The 21,884-nt window shown below is 39.8% G+C and overlaps 1 pseudogene; it reads left to right on the top strand.

Annotated features, from left to right (window-relative positions):
* The first annotated feature begins 9,080 nt into the window (after window positions 1-9,080).
* On the top strand, window positions 9,081-10,915 carry LOC149214586 (uncharacterized; annotated as a pseudogene).
* The last annotated feature ends 10,969 nt before the right edge of the window (window positions 10,916-21,884 follow it).

Below are 21,884 nucleotides of genomic sequence, written 5' to 3'. Positions count from 1 at the left end.
ATCATATGTAGGATAATTTACAACAACACCATTAAAAGTTTCAGAATGAAAAGCAATAGGCTTACCATGCTGTAGAAGAACTGCACCCATGGCATAATCACTAGCATCGGTTTGTATCTCAAATGGCTGTCTCAAATCCGGTAATGCAAGGACCGGAGCTGAACTAATCTTCTCTTTCAAAGATTCGAAAGCTTTTTGCTGCTTGCCTCCCCATTGGAAAGCATGCTTCACACTTGTCACTGCATGCATAGGAGCTGCTATAGAAGAGAAGTTAGAGATGAACTTCCTCCAATATTGAGCTGCACCCAAAAAACTTCTTACCTCTGTTATGGATTTGGGAGTAGGCAACTTCACAATAGCCTTGATCTTAGCAGGATCAATTCTCAAAGCACCTCCTCCTACTATGTGTCCCAAATAAACCAAAGAAGTCTTTCCAAATTCACACTTTGACATTTTAAGAAATAATTGATTCTTCTTCAAAACATCAAGTACTTTCCTAACATGCATGACATGATCTTCTCTAGACTTGCTGAAAATTAAGATGTCTTCTAAGTAGACAATAACGAAATCATCAAGAAAAGGATGCAAGACATCATCCATTACCCGCATGAAAGTTGCAGGTGCATTGCACAAACCAAACGACATCACAAGCCACTCAAAGAGTCCTTGTTCAGTTTTAAAGGTTGTCTTCCAAATGTCACTTTCTTCAATTCTTACTTGATGATATCCACTGCGTAAGTCTAGCTTAGTGAAATATCGAGCATCTTTCAGCTGGTCTAGCAAATCATCTATCCTTGGGAGTGGGTAACGATTCTTTACCGTTATCTTGTTCAAGGCCCTGAAATCAACACACATACGCCAAGTGCCATCTTTCTTTGGAATCAATACAATCGATGACCCACATGGAGAAGTACTTGGCCTTATGAAACCCTTGTCCAACAAGTACTTGATTTGCTTCTTTATTTCAGCATTCTCCATAATAGACATGCGGTACATGCCTATGTTTGGAAGAGGAAAATCTGGATGCAAATGGATTTCATGCTGAATCTCCCTCTTAGGAGGCAAACCTGTTGGCTCCTGAAACATCTCATGATATGCATCAACTACATCATACAGTTCTGACTTAAGTTTTGGATCACAATTGTCAAATGACTCATGATTCACATCAACCTTGGGCTTAATCATAAGAAGAACAAAATTCTTACTTGAATTGACCAGCCTTTTTACCTGTCCTGCATTCACCATCGCTATATTTGTCTTCTTGCGATGAGCTCTAACAATGAACTCCTTGCCATCTTTGAAAAGATGATATTTGTTTTCATGGCGATGAAATATAGCTTTCCTGTCAAACAAGTAAGGACTTCCCAAAACAATTCTTGCTATATCAAAAGGTACCACATCAAGTTCAACTGTGTCAATAAAATGTGCAGTAATTGCAAAGCGCAATGTGCACTTTCTTGAAACTTGTAAATTTGCATCTTTGCAAATCCATCCAAGTGGATATGGCTTCGGATGTGGAACGGTCTCAAGTTTAAGCTGCTTGACCAAGTCCTCTGATATAAGGTTTGCTTGTGACCCACTATCAAAAAGTGTGTCAATTTTAGTATGTTTTGAAATCACCCTCACATGAAACAGTTCAATTCTTTCTTCCTCATTAGGAGCTTGTACATGGCAGTTTGAGGTACTAGCGATGGCTTGAGTTTCAATTTCTTTTCCCTTCAAGTTTTTCAAACCCATGGCTGCAATTTTGGTTTCATCACCTGAATCATCCCCTAAATCCTGTGGTGTAGATGTAGTAGCAGCAGTTTTCTGTTTCCCTTTGGATTTGTTAAATTGAGGTCTTTTTTCAGGATGTAATTTCCAACAGTTTTTCTCCTCATGGCCTGGTTTAGAAGAGTGTTTACAGATCACTTTCTCACTCTCCTGTTTGACAGATGCATTCTTTTTTCCCTTTCCCTTGGAGGTTTTCTCTTTGTTTTTCCCCTTAGGGGGCTTGTTTCTACCCTCTTCAAATGTGTTTTTTCCTCTTACCTCTAAATGGGTAGCTTGGACACAAACCTCGTCCAGGCTAGTAGGGTTAAACATCAAGATGGTGTGTCTAAGGTAGCTATGCAAGCCACCAATGTATTTCAGCAAGGTTTCCTGGGTCTGTAAATCTACCCCTAACAAGAGAGCTCTTCTCCTTAATTCTTGGGTGTAGTCTTGGACACTCTGACCCTTAAGTTGTATGAAATTTTTCCAGTTCATAATGGCTTTCTACATGTGATCAAGAGGATAAAACTGTTTTTTAATGGCTAACAGAAATTCAGGCCATGTTAAGGTAACCTTACCAAATTTCTTGATCTCCTCTTTAGTCTTGGCCTCCCACCAGACCAATGCTGCTCCATCCATTCTCAAAGAAGCCAACTGAATCTTGGTGGCATCATCATGCATATTCTGGATCCTCAAGTAAACTTCCAACTGCCTAATCCAGTTGTCAAGCTTTTCTGCATTCACTTCACCATTAAACATAGGTAATTCGAATTTTACATCAAGCTTCAAAAAAGGACTTTTTCCAGAGGATCTATGCTTATGCACAGAAGAAGAAGACGAGGATGAAGAGGAAGAAGGTGACAATGGGGGTGGTGGATCACCATTTCCTCCATGTCCTTTCTTGGAATGATCATCATCCTTCTTACCTCCTGAAGAGCCCTCTCCTTCATGTGGATGTTTGGACCCTTCTCCAGCCAATTTCTCATTTCTTTCTTGGTACAATATCCTCACCATTTCAGTGAGGTCCAAGAAAGCCTTTATGAAGACTCTTTCTTCTTCTTTTGGATCCATGTCTGTAGGAATTTCTCCTTCATGTGCATACATTCTTGAAGCTTCTGTTGAGACTCTTGAGGGTGAAATTGAAGGTGGAGGTGATGGCTCTCTGGCCTTCCTTGACTGAGGATTCTCTCGTTCTCTAGTCAACTGTCCTTCCCCTCTTTTAAGTTTCAACCTGGTAAGCATTAATACTTGCAAGACAGTTAGAAGATCTTTGCACAAAAAACTTAGCTTTGATACCAACTTGATCTGAATTTGAAACTACTTGTAAATGGTTTGCAAGATATTCAATTCAAATATATACATATTTAAAAGATGTCCATGTCTTGCAGAAAGAAAACAAATGAAAATTTCAGTTGTTCATGACCCATTTAAGCATAGCAGATTTATTTCCTTTTACTGTTTAACACACTAAAACGAATTTGTTCTGCAAAATAAATCAACCACAGATGCAAAAGAAGTTGATAAAGCAGTTCACCCCTCTTGGGCTACGTCTGCTGGGTCCAAAGCTCCCAAATGGGCTTGTCCTTGTTTTAATTGAATGCTCAAATTGAATATACAGCTGAATAGAAACATCTATAGGTGGAATAGATGCTAAAAATGGATTCAGAACACTTGAATCCTTCAGGATTGACTACTGATTCACCTCCAATGGATACCTGCAACCCTATACAGTCTTCACAATACCGGGCCCTGGTGGCTCCTAGAACTTTCATGGCTCCAAAACCTCTGCAAATGACCTCATATGGCTGTAAGACCTGCACCAATGGCTTCAGAAGGTCGAAAACACCCAAAAAAAAAAATAAAAAAAAATCGTCCAAAACCACCTTTCCTAGCCAAAGTTATGGCCATTTACTCCCAACTGCCAGCTGCCCCTACAAAAACTCCAGCTAACTTTAGTTAAGTCCAGATAGGCCCGCCAAATATGGCGGGCCCGCCAATTTTGGCGCTCCTGCCAGAATCTCTGCCAAACGAACCGGGCATTAACTGGTTGTTAAAATTGCATGTGACCGAGAAATCAGGTTGGCGGTTAGCATGGGATTTCGCGTCGGCGGTTAGGTTCTAAGCCCACGGTTCTCTGCACATGGTCATATGGTATGGGGGGCTGGCCCCCTTGGGGCCCCGCCAAAACCAATTTGAACATTTAAATAACATTATTCTGCCCTCCATGCAAATGAAATCGCCATGGCGCCTTGGTAAGGTGTTTGTATGCTTGGTAGGAGGTTGCGTGTTCAAAACTTGCCAATGCCAGAACATTTTATATATGCGCATCCATAGGGTATGATGACGTCACCCAGGCCACGTGGCAGCCTCCGGGCCTGCCACGTGGTAGCTTGTGATTGGTTGTCGAAAAGGAATATTCCAAAGAATATTCTATGGAATATTCTTTCTTTTTTTTTTGAAAAATTCAAATTTTCAATGTTATTGACAAATTCTTCTTTTTGCCATAACTTCCTCATACGGCGACCGTCTTTCGAACCGTTTGCGGCACCAGAATCAGGAAGACGAGAACTTTCTAGTCATTCAACTTTGAACAAGTTCTGAGCATTTTAAATTTTGAGCATTTTACGACACTTAGTACATGAGCACCTGATCATACGCTGAAGCATTGGTTGCAAACTGAAGCAGGGACCTGAGAATTGCACTCCCAAGTACGTTTTTATGTGTCGGTGATCTCAACCTCCTCCCCTTTAAATAGGAAGTGAAGGTCCAAAGTTTTCTTCACCCCATTGAAGATCATAACCTTGGTTTTACCCAGGTTGACCGTCAATTGTCGAAGATCGCAAAACAGAGCTAAGGCATCCAACTGCCTCTATAATCCTTCTGGAGATGAGGAGAGGAGGACCACATCATTAGCAAAGAGTAAAATAGATATCAGGATCTAGTGAAGAAGACAACCATAAGTGTCCTAGATATGCTTGTGTAGAAAAGCCTCCAACTCATCAATATATATCCCAAACAGGGTAGGGGACAATGGACAACCTTGTTTAACCCCAATAGTGCTTCGGATGAAATCAGACATCTTGTGAGCCATGCGAAGATGACCAAGGATGGACTCATATAGGTGCGTAATAGTTGTCAACAGGGTCGTCGAGATGTCAATATCTCTGGGTCTTTGGAGTAAGGCTTCCCTTGGAATAGAGTCAAAAGCTTTCCGAAAATCTATGAAACAATAATAGACTTTCGAAGAGAGATGTTGTGCCTCCTCAATCACGGTGCAGAGGGTGAAGATGTGGTCAATGGTCTTATGAGTTGGTCGAAAACTACCTATCCCCTAGCTCTGAGTTGTCTCTGATCAAGGTCACTGAAGAGCTTCCTATGTAGAACAAGAGTATACAACTTCGAGAACGTGTGGCTCACCATGATCGATTTGTAGTTATTGGAATTTGAGTTGGAACCTAATTTGTGGATTGAATGGATGATGTGGTGTGACCATGCCGCTGGAAAACCTTCATGGACTACATGGTTGAAGAGATCAACCAAGTAGCTAACCAAAGCACAAAAACCATGTTTAAAGAACTTTGCTTGGTAGCCTTCCTCATCGGCTGCCTTGTTGTTGTTCATCACCCAAATGGCCTCTCTAATATTTTTGTCTTAGAATAGGTAATAGGAAGGGGGTGGGGAGTAACATGAATTTGGCCCTGCCCCGGAATATCATAAAGGTTGGAAGTGTGAGAGAACATGGATGTAGGGTCGAGGTCAAATGGAAGAGGGGAGCGTTGGGGAAGGATGGTATGCCAAAATTGTTTAGGGGAGTGGACAAGGAGAGCATAAAGTTTTTGTCTTCTATGAGAGACAAAGAGTCATTTCTTGCGACGAAGGAGACGATGGTAAGAAGCTTTGAGGTCAGGGTGAAAGGGTTGAGAGTGGGTGAAGTCAAATCGAAGTTCTCGATGTAGATTCTTGCATTTGTCTTCATACTATTTGTTCATGGGACAAGATCCAACTTTTCGGGAGATGGAGGTGGAACGAGTGGAGTGAGGGAAGAATTTCAGTGTTGCTTCCCAAATGGCAGATGAAAGATGGGTGTACTTAGTGGAAGTAGAATCAAGCAAGGATAATTGGGTCTCTGATGGGAGCATCTTGTGTAGGGTAGAGGAGAAGATATCAAGGTCACCTTCGTCTAATCGAAAGGTGGTTCGATGTGGGCCTCGAGGGGAAGGATGGGATGGAAGGGGAGGGTCATACCGGAGAGAGAAGGAAATGCATGCATGATCAACAAGGGGAATAGGGGAGATCGATAGATGACGAATAAAATGGAGCAAGTTCTGGCTAGCGAGAACATAATCAACTACACTCACACCCCCGCCATATGGTCGACACATGAAAAAGCGGGAGTCTGGGAAACAGGGGAGACCATTTAAAACTAACAACTCTTATGATTCCCACAACTGCAATAAATGCTTACCATAAACTGTAGTGGGCCCCAAAGCATCATCTGACATCCGGTGAAGGCCAACTAAATCTAGATCTATCCCCTGGGTACAAAGCACATCCTCTGATCGATCGTGAAGAGGGATCTAGAGATCTCTAGTACGAGCATTGAAGTCACCTAGGAGGATGACTTCCCCAACAATAAAGTATTGGGTGATGTCGGTGTACAAGTCTATAAAGGGGTCCCCATTTGATCCATTATGGATGGAAAATGGTGAAGAGGTTGGGGGAAGTAACAGACTGCAATGTAGATGTCTCTCAAAGGAAAGACTATGATGCTAATCTGAATCCACATAAACTTGGCATACTCATCATTGGCCACTAAAGATACCATGTTCTGGAGTGAGTCACTAGCTAAACAAGCAACTCCACCTGATCCTATGACCCCTCCCGAGCTCCTCGTCCCCTACCTGCAAACTGAGAACCAATGGTAACCTGCGATATCTGGGAGAGGTTGAACAGGGCTTGCATGAGTCTCGGTCATGAAGAGGATGTCTGTTGATTCGAGAGCATCATACAAAAGTCTCGGCGATGAGTAGAAAGATCCATTTCCATTCCAACATCAGATAGAGATGCTTGTACCTTGTCATCTCCCCAAGAGGGGCAGTCATTTGGAACCTCTAGTTCAGGGTTCCCACCCAGGTGGGAAGGAGTCCCGAATGACTGCCCGAATATTCTTGATAACTGCCCATTTCCCTATCTGTCGTGCTGCCATAACCTGTTCTCTGGACTGTTTAAGTTCCACAACTTGTGCTTGAGTGAGGTCCTCATCCAAGAAAATCATGCTAGGGAGAGAAAACAACTTCCGCTTGGCCTTGAGGACACGAAGTCGATCGGATGCAGTCTAAAACCTGAGGAAGAGAGTGGAGTCATAGCCCAACCAAGCTATTTCCAGAGCTATATCAGGGAGGCTAAGGGTATCCTGAAGGGACCTAGCCCCCACTTCCATAGGATCAGGAGAGGAGTGAGGTAAGGGGAGACCTCTCACCTTGAGATTCAATTCTCTTCCTCGTCTAGTGCGTTCTTCCATAAGTTTTGCTTGCACCACCTCCTTAACTGCACCAAGAGGGGTAGGAGTTGGATCCTTTACCCGAACCACCTACGCCCAAGAATTGATGTGTGTCTCAGTTTCTTGTTTAAAGGTGGCTTGTTGGGATCAGATTTCTTCCTACTTGCTTTTAAGGTCGAGAATTTCTGCATGCAACGTATCATTTGGAGGATGGAGATTTTCTTGGTCTTTGCTTACATGTAATATCTTCTTAAGGGATAAATTATCCCCTTCCACCTATGAAACTCTGGTAGAGAGGGTGTGTATTTCTGAATGGAGCTTCTTGTTTTCAGTTTCCAAAAATTCCATTTTCTGCAGCATTTGTTTTCCTTGGGTTGTCCATAATGAGAAATTCGACTCCATGGTTTTTTCATGGATCGAGTTTCGATTTGTACCTCTTGACCCTCAGCCATTATTACTGCGGGTTTAGGCGAAGTTGGGGGCTCTGACAAGATTTCAAGGAACTTGAGTAATACAACTATTTAATAATAATTATTATCCAATTTTAAGGTCACAGTCAAGCGAGACACCAAATTGGTGCATGAGACCCCCTTGTTTGTGGGACAAGGGACCCACCTCTGTGTAGCGATTTGACCGCTAAGTCTACAAAGGCATACATAGTCTACCCCCCTTCGGTTTTGAACTTGTGACTTCTTAGGAGGAAACACATGTTCTTAACCATTAGGCCCACTCAAGTTGTATTAATGTGTAGGTTACAATATATTTGTGAAGATTTTAACACTAAATCATTCAAGTTAAGATTTTTTTTAACAAATATCATGGTTTATATTGTTTATATTAGATGGATAATAGAGATTTAACTTCCATAATATTTTACACTATTCCTAATAGTATATACAAATTAAAAATTGAGATTTATTTCCAAAGTATTTATGTCTAGTGAGTTCTCGTTTTTTTTAACTGATATATGATTTTTGGAAGTGAACTATTGGTATTATAAGAGAGCCTATTTATAGATTAAAAATATCCATGGTAAAGTGAGAATAAATCTTCATGGATAAAAACCATATTCCATGTATATATATATATATATATATATATATATATATATATATATATATATATATTAATATCTAGAGGACTTTGGCAGCTATCTCGTACTCATATGACATGGAGTTGATTCCAACTGCTACCATTATAAACTATAAGCGCGTTGGACCTCCTCGCACGTAATACTTTATTAACATGACCATCGCCCATTGAGTTGCTCGAGGGCATAATTCTTTTTATAATTAATAATAATAATTTAAAATAAAGTTATAATTTAGTTAGTTTTTATGATTTTTTTTAATTTCAGCAATATGAGATATATTATGAAGTAAGTGTTTTGATGTTTATTATTGGTTGATGCATATCGAAGTTTATTAGTTATTTAATTTATATGGTTGCGCTAATTCATATAAAAAATAAAAAATAAAAAATGTCTATTTTGGAATAAGGCTTCTAAAATTTTAATTTAATTATCAATAATTACATTGAAGGTGTTCCCTCTGCGGGGTTGGGCTGCACAAATCTAGCTAATCAGATCCTTTGATTTTTGTCATCCTCTGTCCAATCATTTTTTTACCATGTGGCTTGTGTCGTTAAAGCAAGTCCAACTCATGTTTGAGTCTGTGCTTGTGTTGATAATTTTCCCACCCACATTCCTCCTATACATGATCTACACAACATCAATAGAACTGATGGAGAACGTTGCCCCATCGTCGAGCCTGACCAAGACCAAGACCATACCTTATGAGCTAGGAAATCTAAAGAAGTTGCAACGTCTATGGCTGGCGGGCTGCAATCTCCTTGGAGAAATGCCAGAGACTTTAGCCAATCTTGTGGAGCTCACAAACTTGGATTTATCCCTGAACCACGATTTTCATGTGTTGTAGTTCTTCTTCTTGATGGAGAAAATCAACTTCTTGTAACAACCCATGTTTATAATAGGTGAAGAACAGCCAGGATTTGGTTGATATTTCATGGATTTTGATGATGCATTTATAGATTTTAGAGGTCCTGACTCTATGTATTGTGAGTATTTGGAGAAAGAAGTACGTTGGGGAAACGTCATCAACCTGTTATGAGGAGCACAATTAGCATGTCGCAGTTAAGTGAATGTTCAAGCATTGAAAATAGACCTCTAAGTGAGTCCTTCCATGAAGAAAAACAGAGGGCACCCAACCCAATTGCCCCACAATCTAAGGTACCCAATCCCTCATCCAATGAACGTGGAAACAACATACCCGTTTTGAAAAACAAAAACAACCCCTATGGGATGAATACTAATGAGGGCAATAATTAACCACCCCCTGTGGATGCCTTCTTGAAGGGTATGGCCCTAGAATTGGTCGTATCATATCAAGCTCAACCATTCATGGGGCGGGGCCAGTTTCCTTTTGTTCACGTGGGTGTGAAAAGTTATGTGAAGAACCCCATGGGAGTTAGAGGATATTGTGCCTTGATGAGGACTAAATCATTCCCACAAACGGTTAATCCTTAGGAACATGGTGCGCAAATGCTTGAGCCAGCTCATTTTCTTCAGGCTTGCTTTCTCTATAGGTGTTGCCTTGGTCATGTTTGGGACATCTACATGTATAGGTACTTGTTTCTTAAGATACTTATATTTCATTACTGCACAGAAAAAGGATGCATAATACAATTTTGTGTTAGGATGCAAAGTAGAGGTATGTCAAGGTGTGTGAAATAGAAGTTGGATATGTTTATCTTATTGTTTATTGGAATTGTTTTTATAAATCAAAATATCTTCTCTTCTTTGACCCTTCACCTTGCAACATAAGCAAGAAAAGCCAAGCATGTTTGCTTGTAGGTCAACATGTTGTTTGGTTGCAAGATTGAAGGTTCAAGAGCGTGTGAGCTTTGGGGGTCCCTTTGCTTATATGTGTTGTCTTTGTGACGCCTTCTGGAATGCAAGCCTATTAATGTTACAATTAATATAAGAGTTTGGTATTCCTTGTTGAAGACTTTGGTCAAAGTTAACATGACTGTTGTTGCATCTCGAAATTTCCTTCCAAGTTTTTAGGTTTGGGGTTTTAGGGTTTGATCATGTTTCAATTGATCACTGCATCATATCAATAATGATTGATATTGAAATGTGGTTGTAGATTAATTGTAGTTGATGTGTGCTTTGTTTTGTATTTAGCTCTCATAGTAAAAAATAATTGACTATTGGATAATAAGAATCTTTAAGTGAGCCCACCCTTTGTAGGACTAAATTTTGTTTCATCTGGATCTAATTTTGGAACCTTTAATTTTCGAAGGAAAAATTGTCTTATCATATTCTAGACTCTGGAATCATATGTAGGTTGTATGTAGATAGTCTAGGTCAGTATACTTGTCTTAGAATCTTCGGTGAGGTATTCGCTTTCCATTGACTTTTCCATTTGCCTTTCTTAGTTAAGGGGCACCTCAACAAGAGTTTCTCGAAGTAGAATTGGATCACCATTAACTTCCCATTTACTTTGGCAGGTTGCCCAAACTGGGGTGGGATCACCTCAACAAGAATTGAACTTATATCTTTCTGCAAGTGGAATTGATTCACTATTGATTGGAAATGGAACTAATATGTTTTTTGTGGACCAAGGTGACTTGCAATTATGAAGTCTTCAACGGCTATTTCTCTCTAGCTTGTATTGTAAGTTGTTCTCTCGGGTAGTTCTCACAAAGCACATTTTGTTATGTTTAATATGTTACCAGGATCCTTGTGTTTCACTTTCCGCAAGGTTTTCAAATCCCTTAATGATTTCATGTTATTGATGGCTCATCTCATTTGAATTCTTTGCATGTAGATACCTTTATTTCCCAACAATAGATCGAATTTCCGAAGAATAGTTTCAATTTTGATATCTTTTACTACCTAGGCTATCCACTTGGTTTCCAGCTATCGTAGGGGTTGTCACAGTAACTCCTTCTCTTGTTTTTATTTACTGTTTGTAGGTTACTGAATGTTTATTTCATTTTAACTTGTCTGGAAGTAGATGTCCCTCCTTTCCGTTGCTTTGTAGAAGTCATGTCATCCTGAAATCCTTGCATTGGGGACTTTTTGTGTAGTGCTTCCTTCAAATTCACTAAAAAAAAGAACACTAAAAAACCCCACCATGTTGGTGATGGTAATCTAGAAATGGGAGGAACACAAGGAATGAAGTATGTCTACTTGTCTTGTATCTCCTAAAGACAAAGGCAAGGTAGTGATGCAGATGCAATGACATTTTGGGCAACAAATGTATTGTGTTACTTTAGTTTTCAGACTATGATTGTCTTGGATCCAAATGTACGATTATAATCCCAAAACATGCTCATACTTGCGCGCAGTTAAATCAAACATCACAAATGAAAATACTATTGTTGACACCTTCTAATAGTTCATGAGATTCACATGTGCAAATATTTTTTCAGCGTCTTCCAATATTGAATTCCAAATGGGGTTGGGAAACCAAAGTTAAGCTTAATCTTCCCGAGAAATAATATGGTAAGTCTTGAAATAGTGGAAATCTCAATCATGGTGTTCTTCCCTGGCTTATGATTCTAGTTTATTGTATGGGTGTCAGGATGTGGAGGTCATCTTAGGATCAGTAGTGGATAAAAGTAATTTAATACATAATGCTTTGCTAACTGATGTTTCTGCTATGACGAACTGAACTTGTTGGGACAAGGAAAAGAAACTATCATGTTCCATAATGTTACGACTTCCACCAAAACTTGGATCACAACCCTAAGTTATGAAGCTCATCTAGCTACTGATATTATTTTCATATTCTTTTCTTCTTTTCCACTGCAATTGTATAGTAGATGTTTATCATTGTCTTCCATTGGAAAGTGCTTAGATCTTTGAGAATTTTTTTTATGATTAATTATTTCTTCTAAATTGAGCATTTGTTCTGTTACATTTTTCTATATTGTTGGATCTATGAGAGTTCAGAGCATGGAAATGCTAGAACAACTATGCAACCTTCCTCTCCCAACTTGTATTTTCTTCATATAATTCCAGTTGTTGCATATTTCCATATTGGGGGTGTTTGTTTCCCATTTCAAATGACAAGTTGAAGCAGCACAACACCTTATGATTTTGAATCCTAAACATTATTTTTTCAAATCATGCCCATCCACTATGCATGATTTGCGGCGATATAATAGTTTGGTAATTATATTGAGATTATGATGAAACTCTTGTACTATTGAATTGCTTAGATATAGTTATAGATAATCCCTTGTTCTATAACTAATCATGAGGCATGCATTCAGATTCAAGCTCTGATGTGTGCATAAAGGATTATTACATTAGTTGTGGCGATGATGTCATTTCCATCAAAAGTGGTTGGGATGAGTATGTATTACTTATCGGTGCCTTAGCTCCAATATTATTATTCGTCATGTGATTGGACACTGAAATGCATGACAACATCAAAGGTTTCCATGCTCAAGATCTTCATATTTTCAACTCAAGGAGAGGCCTGAGAATAAAAACAGCCCCAAGTAAGGGCGGTTATGTGAAGGATGTCTACATATCCAATTTTACAATGAGTGTTGGTATTGTCTTTACTGGGCTTTATGGTGATCACCTTTGTTATAGGCCAATTTTTCACATCAGATCAATGAGCCTCCTAATGGGGTCAATCAAAATCCTATAACTCCCTTGTTACCATCTTGCACAAAGCCCTAAGCATGTAGCTTTCATTTCCCAAAGTTTGAGCCCTAAACTAAATCATCTGAGCCAATTTAAGGACCAATGCTCCTTATAAGCCTATTGAGGTGTGTTCACCAGCAGGTTGCTCCACTGTGTCTAATGTTGATCACCAGCAGGTTGCTCCCCTTTGCACCTGCGTTGGTTCTAGAAATTCGGGAGAATGATCGGGATTTCGGAAGCTTCACCTTTTAAGAGTTTCCAAAAGTTGTTAGAACTACTTACCTTGGATTAAAGATTCAGAGCTTATCTTCCTTACATTGGAGTTTTCACCTCTTATCCATTGATCTTATCCCTCCATCAAAGGTGGATCTCTTACCCTAGAATGGTAATTGGATAAGAAGCCCTGACTTACCTTAATCCTCTATAAATTTACAACCCTCTATGTGGTTGTGGTTGGCTTTTGAAGAAGGAATTTTGCCCTTATGCTGCAATAGTGAGTGGTCATCATCTCATGCATTTAGGGTGATTGAAGGTGCATCATGTGACAAGGAAAAGACAATTCAACAACTTGGAGGAGATCTTCTACAAGATCAACTGCTACTTATGGTTGTAATATCCTTCCATTTACAATAATGCAATGAATTCATTGTTTTCCTATATGTGATGTTGTTATTTCACTTATTTCAATACCTTGTTGATCTATTAGATGAAGTACTTAGATGATATTGCATAGATGTTGTAGTTTCTTGGCTTGTGATATCTAACTGTGCAGGTTCTAATTTTGGCAATCAGAGATGGAATTGGAGCTTCCAATCTAAAGAAGGAGTGATGCATGCGAAGGATTGCAAGTAGGCCTCACTCCATCATCTATTTACTTTAAGGAAAAGCATTGGGTTCCTTATCTCTCTGTTCTTCTAGGTTAGCCACCAACCTAGGGGAGATAATTTTGTCCGCAATTGTAAATCTCATATAACAAATTGGCGACCATACTGGGGAGAGAGAATTCCCTTGGTGGTTTCCTTATCCATTGTGTTAGATCACCTCTTTGATAGACCTTAGTTGCATCATCCAACCAAGAATAGACCTAGGAAGTCAATTCATTGAGACTTTTTTACATTTTTTGTGTTGGAAATCTCTTTCTCGGGCCTAATGCTCCCCCGATGCCTCTGACAGAACGTTGCACCTCACCTTGGCCCATTTTGTCCCAGCGTTGCATAGCCTTGCTCACGGTTCTCCGATTCAGTCGGGGGACAATTGCTTGATTGCCAAGAGGAATAACGTTGCTGACCAGGGTGAAGGTGCGGTTTCTCCATCAAACGCTCAGGGTTTGAGTTCAGTGTGTAAGAGACCGACTGGTATCGTTTCTGAATCGTTTTTTGATCAGAGCTCGCTGCAGAACAGTGCTCTCGGTATTCCTATTCAGCTGGAGAGCAGTTGCGCTGTTACAAAGAGGAGTAGCGTTGCGGTTTCTCCCTCAAACGATCATGGTCGGTTCTCCACGTGCAGAAAGCCAGCGGGTATCATTCCTGAGTCTCTCGTTGACTTTCATGGCGCGTGTTTTAATGGTTTCAATATTAATATTGACAATATTATCAATAATAATAGTAGGTATGAGTTGAATTATATACATAATATTAATAATTATCATAATAAGAATAATGATACCATTATTAATAATAGGAATTTTTATAATTTTAATAATATTCGCAAGAATAACTATTATAATAATAATATTAATATGATGTATAGGAATAATATGAATATTTGTAAGAATAATAATTATAATATTAATAATAATAATATTAGTAATAAGAATTTATTTAATCATAGTATGAAGCATGAGAATAATAACAATATTTTGGATAAAAAAAATTCGGATACTATTAATTTATGTGACATTAATAATAATCCTTTATACCCTGAGGACAAAGATTCTTTTAATAATAACATTGATGTTGGTATTAATATTAGTAACCATAACAATGAGAATTTGTATTTGAATCAGGTTTATTTTCCCCCTTCTTCCCGGAATAAGAGAGTGGTTAACCTCTCTAGCTCTTCTTTTTCCCCTTCTGTTTTTAGTCTTTTAGGCAAAGGTTTAAACTTTGCCCTTTCCCCTAGAAGAATCCCGGTGGATGACATTATTTGCGACGTGGAATATAGGATTAGGGATCTTCTGGGCAATATCAAGGACACTATTAGGCAGGATTGTGCTGTCGTCCTTAGAAAGGCTAAGCCCCCTCGGAAGAACCTCAGCAAGGAGGAATTCTCTGCCCTTAAATCATTAAATCAGAACCAAGACATTGTCATTCTAAAGGCTGACGAAGGAGGGGCTACGGTCATCCTTAACAAGGATGATTACCGTAAGAAGATGTTAGATCATCTTCACAATAGTGGCTGTTATAAAAAACTGCCCAAGAACCCTCTTAAGAAAGTTTCTAGGACAGTGGCTCTCGCCATCAAGTCCAGTAGTTCTGTGGGCTCTCTAGGCCACAAACTCATTGAGAGCAATCCCCTTACTCCTAGGATCTATGGGTTACCTAAGATTCACAAAGAAGGGGCCCCTCTGAGGCCTATCGTCAATACCATTGGTGGTCCGACCTACCTTCTAGCTAAGTTCCTCGCCCTGAAACTTAAGCCCCTAGTTGGCCCCACTGAGTCCTTCGTGAAAGACTCTGCATCCTTCATTAAGGAGATTAAAGATATTAAACTTGACCTTGATGACATTCTTGTTAGCTTTGATGTGGTCTCCCTTTATACTTGCATCCCTATAAAGGAGGCCTTGGAAGTGATCTACCGCCTCACGGATCCCGATACCGCGCATCTGGTTGAGATCTGTCTCACTTCCACTTTCTTCTGTTTCGAGGGTGAGTTCTTTGAACAGACTTGTGGTGTTGCCATGGGTTCCCCCCTTTCCCCTATTGTCGCCAATCTTTTTATGGAAGATTTTGAAGCCAAAGCTCTAGCCTCGGCTCGTCTCCTTCCCAAGCTTTGGAGAAGGTATGTGGATGACACTAATGTCATATGGTCCCATGGCCAAGAGGAGTTGGATCGCTTCTTCAATCACCTCAACTGTCAATCCTCTGCCATTAAGTTCACCATGGAAAAAGAGGTCAATGGTTGCCTCCCTTTCCTGGATATTCTTATTTCTAAGAATATGGATGGCTTGCTCTCCCACTCAGTATTTCGAAAGAAAACGCATACTAAGCAGTATCTTCATGCCGATTCCCATCATTTCCCTGCTCAAAAGATGGGTGTTCTTAACACCCTTGCTACTCGTGCCTTGAGGATTTTTGATAATAAGAGCTTTGATAAGGAGAGATCCCATCTCCTTAATGTCTTTGTGGAGAATGGCTACAGTAGGCGCCTAGGTCAGAAGGCTTTCCTTAAAGCCTCTAAAAATGCGTTAATTAATAAAGAACTGAAGGAGCGCCGACTAGGTGTCCATATTCCCTATGTTCAAGGAACCACAGACAAAATTGCTCGGATCCTTAAGAGGTATGATATCCCCTCTACCCTTAGGCCCGTCAACACCATTTGTAAATCCCTCCGATTGGTGAAAGAGCCTGTTGACCCTAAGGCCATGAAGGGTGTCTACTTGATCCCTTGTTCTTGTGGAACCCCCTATATCGGGGAAACAGGACGCTCCATCCATTAGAGGATTAACAAACATGTAGATGACCTAAGACATGGGAGAACCAAGTCTTCAGCGTTAGTAGAGCATGTGGAAAAGACCAAGCATCAGGTTTGTATTGAGGAGGCCAAGGTTGTTGCTAAGGTTGCTCAATTCCATCATCGTAAATTTAGGGAAGCTATTGAGATTGAAAGAAGGCCTAACAATCTCAATAGAGATGACGGCTGGAAAATCAGTAGCTGTTGAATCCCTGCCCTGTCGTCTTAGTCTTTCTCCTCCCCCCCCTTTTAATCTTTGTGCTAGCTTTCTGTGTTCCCCCTGGAGCCTTCCTTACTCCTAGGGTTGATCCGTTTTGCTTTGTGGTTTTTATTGGTCTTTTTCCCGTCCCTCCCCTTTTTATTTTTTGTGTCGTTCTCTCCTTTTTATTTTTATTTATTTATATACCTTATATATATATATATATTTTTTATTTTATTTTTATTTTTTTTCGGTATAATTATCTATTTATTATTTTTATTCATTTATTTTATTTATTTTTACTTTTATTTTTAATTTTTAAACTAACTTTTACCTTTATTAGCTTTATTTTAGTTTTATATTTTATATTTTATTTTTATTTATTTGTTTTTCCTCTTTTATTTTGATTTATTATTAATTTTGTCTTTTCAAGTAACTTTTACCTTTACTAGCTTTGTTCATTTATTTTATTATTTTTTTCCTTCTTTTATTTATATTTCTCGTTTCTCATTCTAACTAACTATTATCCTATACCCTATGTATATTGTTTTATAATATTTCTTATATTTTTATTATTAAACCTTTTAACTAACTATTAACAATTTTTTTTTTCTACGTAAGACTATGCTATTTATATTACAAAATATCAAAAATTACAGCATTTTTTACATCAGGGCCGTGGCTCTGCATCTCCAGAGAGATTGGCATTTTCCCCATAATGGACCTTTCAGAGCAACACAGTTACAAAAGTGGATTAGCTTACCACCCTGACTAGCAATGCGACCTTTGACGGTGCAAAGTTCCGACACAGTGGACATATGAATCGACACAGTGGACACATAAACCGACAGACAGCATATAAACTGACACAGTGGACATAAAAATCGACACAGTGGACACATAAACCGACAGAATGACAACCAGACAAAGAGAGCAGAAGAGACGAACAGAGAGTTGCGTTCCTTTCCCGGCAGCGAAGATCAGAATGATGGCTGAGCTACTCCTCATCAGTTGTGTAAGGCTCATCCTTCATTTTGCCTTTGAGCTTCTGGGATTCCTCCGTGTCCGAGAACAAAGACCTCTGTACCGGCTCACTGGGGCCAGCATCAGCTGCTTGTGTGGCTGGGGGAATGTCTGCTCTGGTTGGCCGCCTCATATCAACCATAGGAACTTGCATATCGACCACTGGCACATTCAGGTCTTCCAATTGCCCCCTGAGACTGCTGCAATGTTCCACTGAGACTGAGACAATGAGAGTGTTGTTCTCCAGAGTGCAGGGGATCCGGTAGCGAATAGTCGGATGCTCCACATGACCACAATCCATGATTTCTCCCCGCTCCATATTGCTGCGGCCTGCAAGTCTGCTTGGGTTCCTATTCTGCTCAGAAGTGATTTCCACCGAGGAGGAAGGCGAAATGACTGGCCTCTGTGTAGCAGCACGACCCCTGGAACCGCCACGACGACTGCTCATTCTGGGCCTTTCTCTCTGCATCTCCAGACAAGAATTCCTCTGAGAAATCTTACACTGAACCAGATAATGTTCCGTCTCTGCCAGCGCTTGCTCGGACGGCTTGAAGGAATGCAGGAAAGTGGCATGGGGTTCGAGTTTATGGAGCACCATCCTCCTCGCTCTCTGTTGCGCAATGAATGCCGAATAGACAAGCTTTAAAACCCAAGTTACTTCACCCTTCGTCACATTTACTGTGCCTGCGTCCTGGTTAATCGTGGCTCGTCCGGGCTGACACCTGCCCATGTGACGAGCCACTTGCCTATCGCGCGATGAAATCACCCGCATCTGGGAAACTAACTATTAACATTAACACCTATTAAATTATTTTATTTATATAAAATTTTGATATATTTTAAAAGAATGGTCATCGAATATAACTATATTATAAAAATGACTTTTTAACCCAAAGTCAGAATTAGCCGTTGGTCAAAATAGCCATTGGGGGGCTCTGCTCAGACTATTTAACTTGCATAGCTGGATCTGTTTCTTCAACTTGTCCTGACGATGAACCACACTAGTTGGTTCGAAACGCGTCGACAAAGGTCTTTCCTCATGTGATTTACGCCGAAGTTCTTCTTACAACTGCATTGGCCCCTATTTTTGCACAATCTTTTCCTCGGTTCTTGAATCTCTGTTTGGTCAGCCTCCTTCCAAGTAAACTTCCCTAATGCTTTAGCATCTTGTGGTCTCTCTAAAGCCTCCATTTGGTTTTCTTTTGTTTTTTAGTGCCTTTGATAAGATTTTGTTTAGATTTTACTTTGTTCTTGTCATTAGGTCATTAGAAAACTAAATTGTTTAGTCATTGAGTGCTTGAAATAATTGGTGTTTTAGTCATCATTCCAAATAGTTTATTTGATCAATGATTAGGAAAATATATTAGTTTTCATCTGCAAATTAATTGGAATCCAAAAGAAAAATATTATGCATCATGCATTGCATATTGGGCTTTGATTTTGATCGGAAAAGTGAAGTTATAGAGATCGATTGTTACATCACTTGTTTGTTGCATTGTTGATTGATTTCTTCTCCCCCCACCTAGTTAGGCCTTTCATTGTTAGTAGGAAAATGAAAAGAATTTTTTTTGTCATATTAGTTGTAACATAGGCATGTTTAGGTGACATCGAGTTTTGAGCCTTGAAACTGAAATCTAATTCAAGATCAACTCTAAAATTCATCTCAATTAACCTAAGGAGAATTTGAAACTTAACGAAACACATAGAGGTCTAGGCTAGAGACGTATCCGACGTCGTTAAACATAGGAGCTATCGTTGTTTGCTTGCATTGCATCCTGGGGGTGAAATATTGTTCCACGTACGTAAGTGTATAGGATTTTTCTCCATGGACCTTCAGCTATATCAGATAGCACTCCACACATGAAAAGTATATGGGAACACTTTCATTAAAATGGTTACGCCTTAGACAACACTACTACAGACTACACTCCCACGTACCGTCGAGTATATTTTGGGAGTCCCCTTTAGGATGTTAACCATCCATAGGTAACTGAGTCTGCCACCTTATATACCGTGAAACACTGAACACAACATTCGTGGAGATTGGTTGCCCTACGTTAAGTCCTTGGTACACCAAGGTGTATATTGCAGTTCATGGTTGCTTGGTAAACATTTTGGTAGTTTACCCCTTTGTTTTTATTTTGGTTGTTAATTTCTAAATTAATTAATTGACTGCGGAACAACATTCTCTCCGTGGAACAACTCCTTAGTGGACCTTAGGTTGAGACTAATGGCAACAGTTCCGGAGATTACCAATCAAGGGAATCCTAGTCCTTTTCCTTCTTCTGGATATATTGGTGCTCCTTATATGGCAACGTTGTCTCTTCCCAAATTTACCATTGGTTTTCCAGTTTGGTTATTTTCGACCCCTATGGTTTTGAATGTCTAAACTTCTTCTCAACCAATTTCTCCCCCACTTGAACAACATCAACCTCATGTTGATCCTAAAGTTGACCCTTTGCCTTCTTTGCCTATTCGGTCTTCTTCCTCTTCATCTGGTGAAAGCCTGCAAGTTAGTAACGAGGAGGATAAGAAGAAAAAGAAAAGTAAGATTAAGAAGAAGCAATATAAATCAAGGGGGCAACCAAGCAACCATTGCTACGGACATAAATAATATGGATAAAGCTTCCAATTAGTCCCGTAAAGTTAAATTCCATTACATGCTTTGTAAGGGTGATCACCTTCTTAGAGATTGTCTTGGTATTTCCCAGGTATTATAAATGTGGTCCACAGGCTCACATTGGCCTTTGTCGTCAGCTTATAGAGATCATGTTGGTGACAAACCCTCAACTATTGATAGTAAGGTCCATGGGAAAAAGGGCAAAGTCAAATTTCCCTGTAATTTATGTGAAGGGAATCATCCTATTCACCTTTGTCCTTATATGGATGAAGCCACAAAAGTGTTGGAAAACCTTACAACTTCTCAACCACGACTTCCAGCTAGTTACCAGAAGCTTTTCTCCCAATCCTCCACTAGTTGATGAAGTGATTGATCAGAATTTGGACCCCACCAATCACGATCTCTCTGAATGTGAATCCCATGAGTTCGTTCCCGACCAACCATTGGTTGAGTAAAAGGTTGACTCGATTCCACCTTCAGTTGATTGTACCTTTCCTGTGTAGAGTGAACTTCATACCTCTCAGGTTATTCTTATTTCTTTAGATTCCATTGAACTCAAGGAAGCTCCTCCTGTTCCCACGGTACACGAGGACAATCCTCCCATTCCCACAACACAAGGGGGTATTTCTCCCATTTCCTCGACACCCCATCCAAGTAGCATGGTCACTTCCTTTGATTGGAGTCGACTAGTAGGATATCGTCTTCCTTCTTACGTGCCTTTCTAGATCATAGTACATGCTTATAATGTCGTACCTATCACAATCATAGATGAAGGCAAATATGTTAGTATTATGTACTCAACTACTTGGCAAGCTTTAGGTTCTCCATAGATTGTGCCCGTTACCCAGAATCTGTTGGCTTTTAATAGAGGAACTAGTGAACTGTTAGGGATCCTTCCTAAGTTGCTTATTACTTTGGGAGGAAAGACTATCTATATCGATGTGATGGTAGTCCAAGGACCGTTGGATTTTAATTTACTCCTTGGGCATGGCTATGTTTATGTCATGGGAGCTCTTGTCTCTTCACTCTTTCGTGTGATGTGTTTCCCACATGAAGGAATAATCGTGACTATTGACCAAGTTTCGTTCATTGGTCCTAATTTGACTCCCAATCAAGCAACTTCCCAAAATGGTCCTTGTATGCAAGTGGTATCTTCCTCGCCATAGGTTAATTATGTGGCAACCTATCCCATTCACATACCTACTTTTGAAGATGAGCCTTTCATTGTTTGTTCAACTTCTTTCGACCTAGATCCGGTAGGTGATATGGTGAATCATTTACTGGGGGCATTGGAGTCTGATATTTCCATTGGATCCTTTGATCCCTTCTAGAGCGTTGTTCTCCCATATGATGAGAACCTATTGGAAGCCATGATATCTTGGAGGCCATGATTTGATTTTGGAGTAGAGTTCCTTTTCTTGTGCCAAGCTTG

Source organism: Pinus tabuliformis, chromosome 1_1 (genome assembly GCF_031772625.1).
Source record: "Pinus tabuliformis cultivar Carrire ecotype Pingquan chromosome 1_1, CPIR1, whole genome shotgun sequence".
Classification (NCBI taxonomy): Eukaryota; Viridiplantae; Streptophyta; class Pinopsida; order Pinales; family Pinaceae; genus Pinus; species Pinus tabuliformis.
The sequence above is the reverse complement of the archived record's forward strand: the minus strand, read 5'-3'. Positions and strand labels throughout refer to the sequence as shown.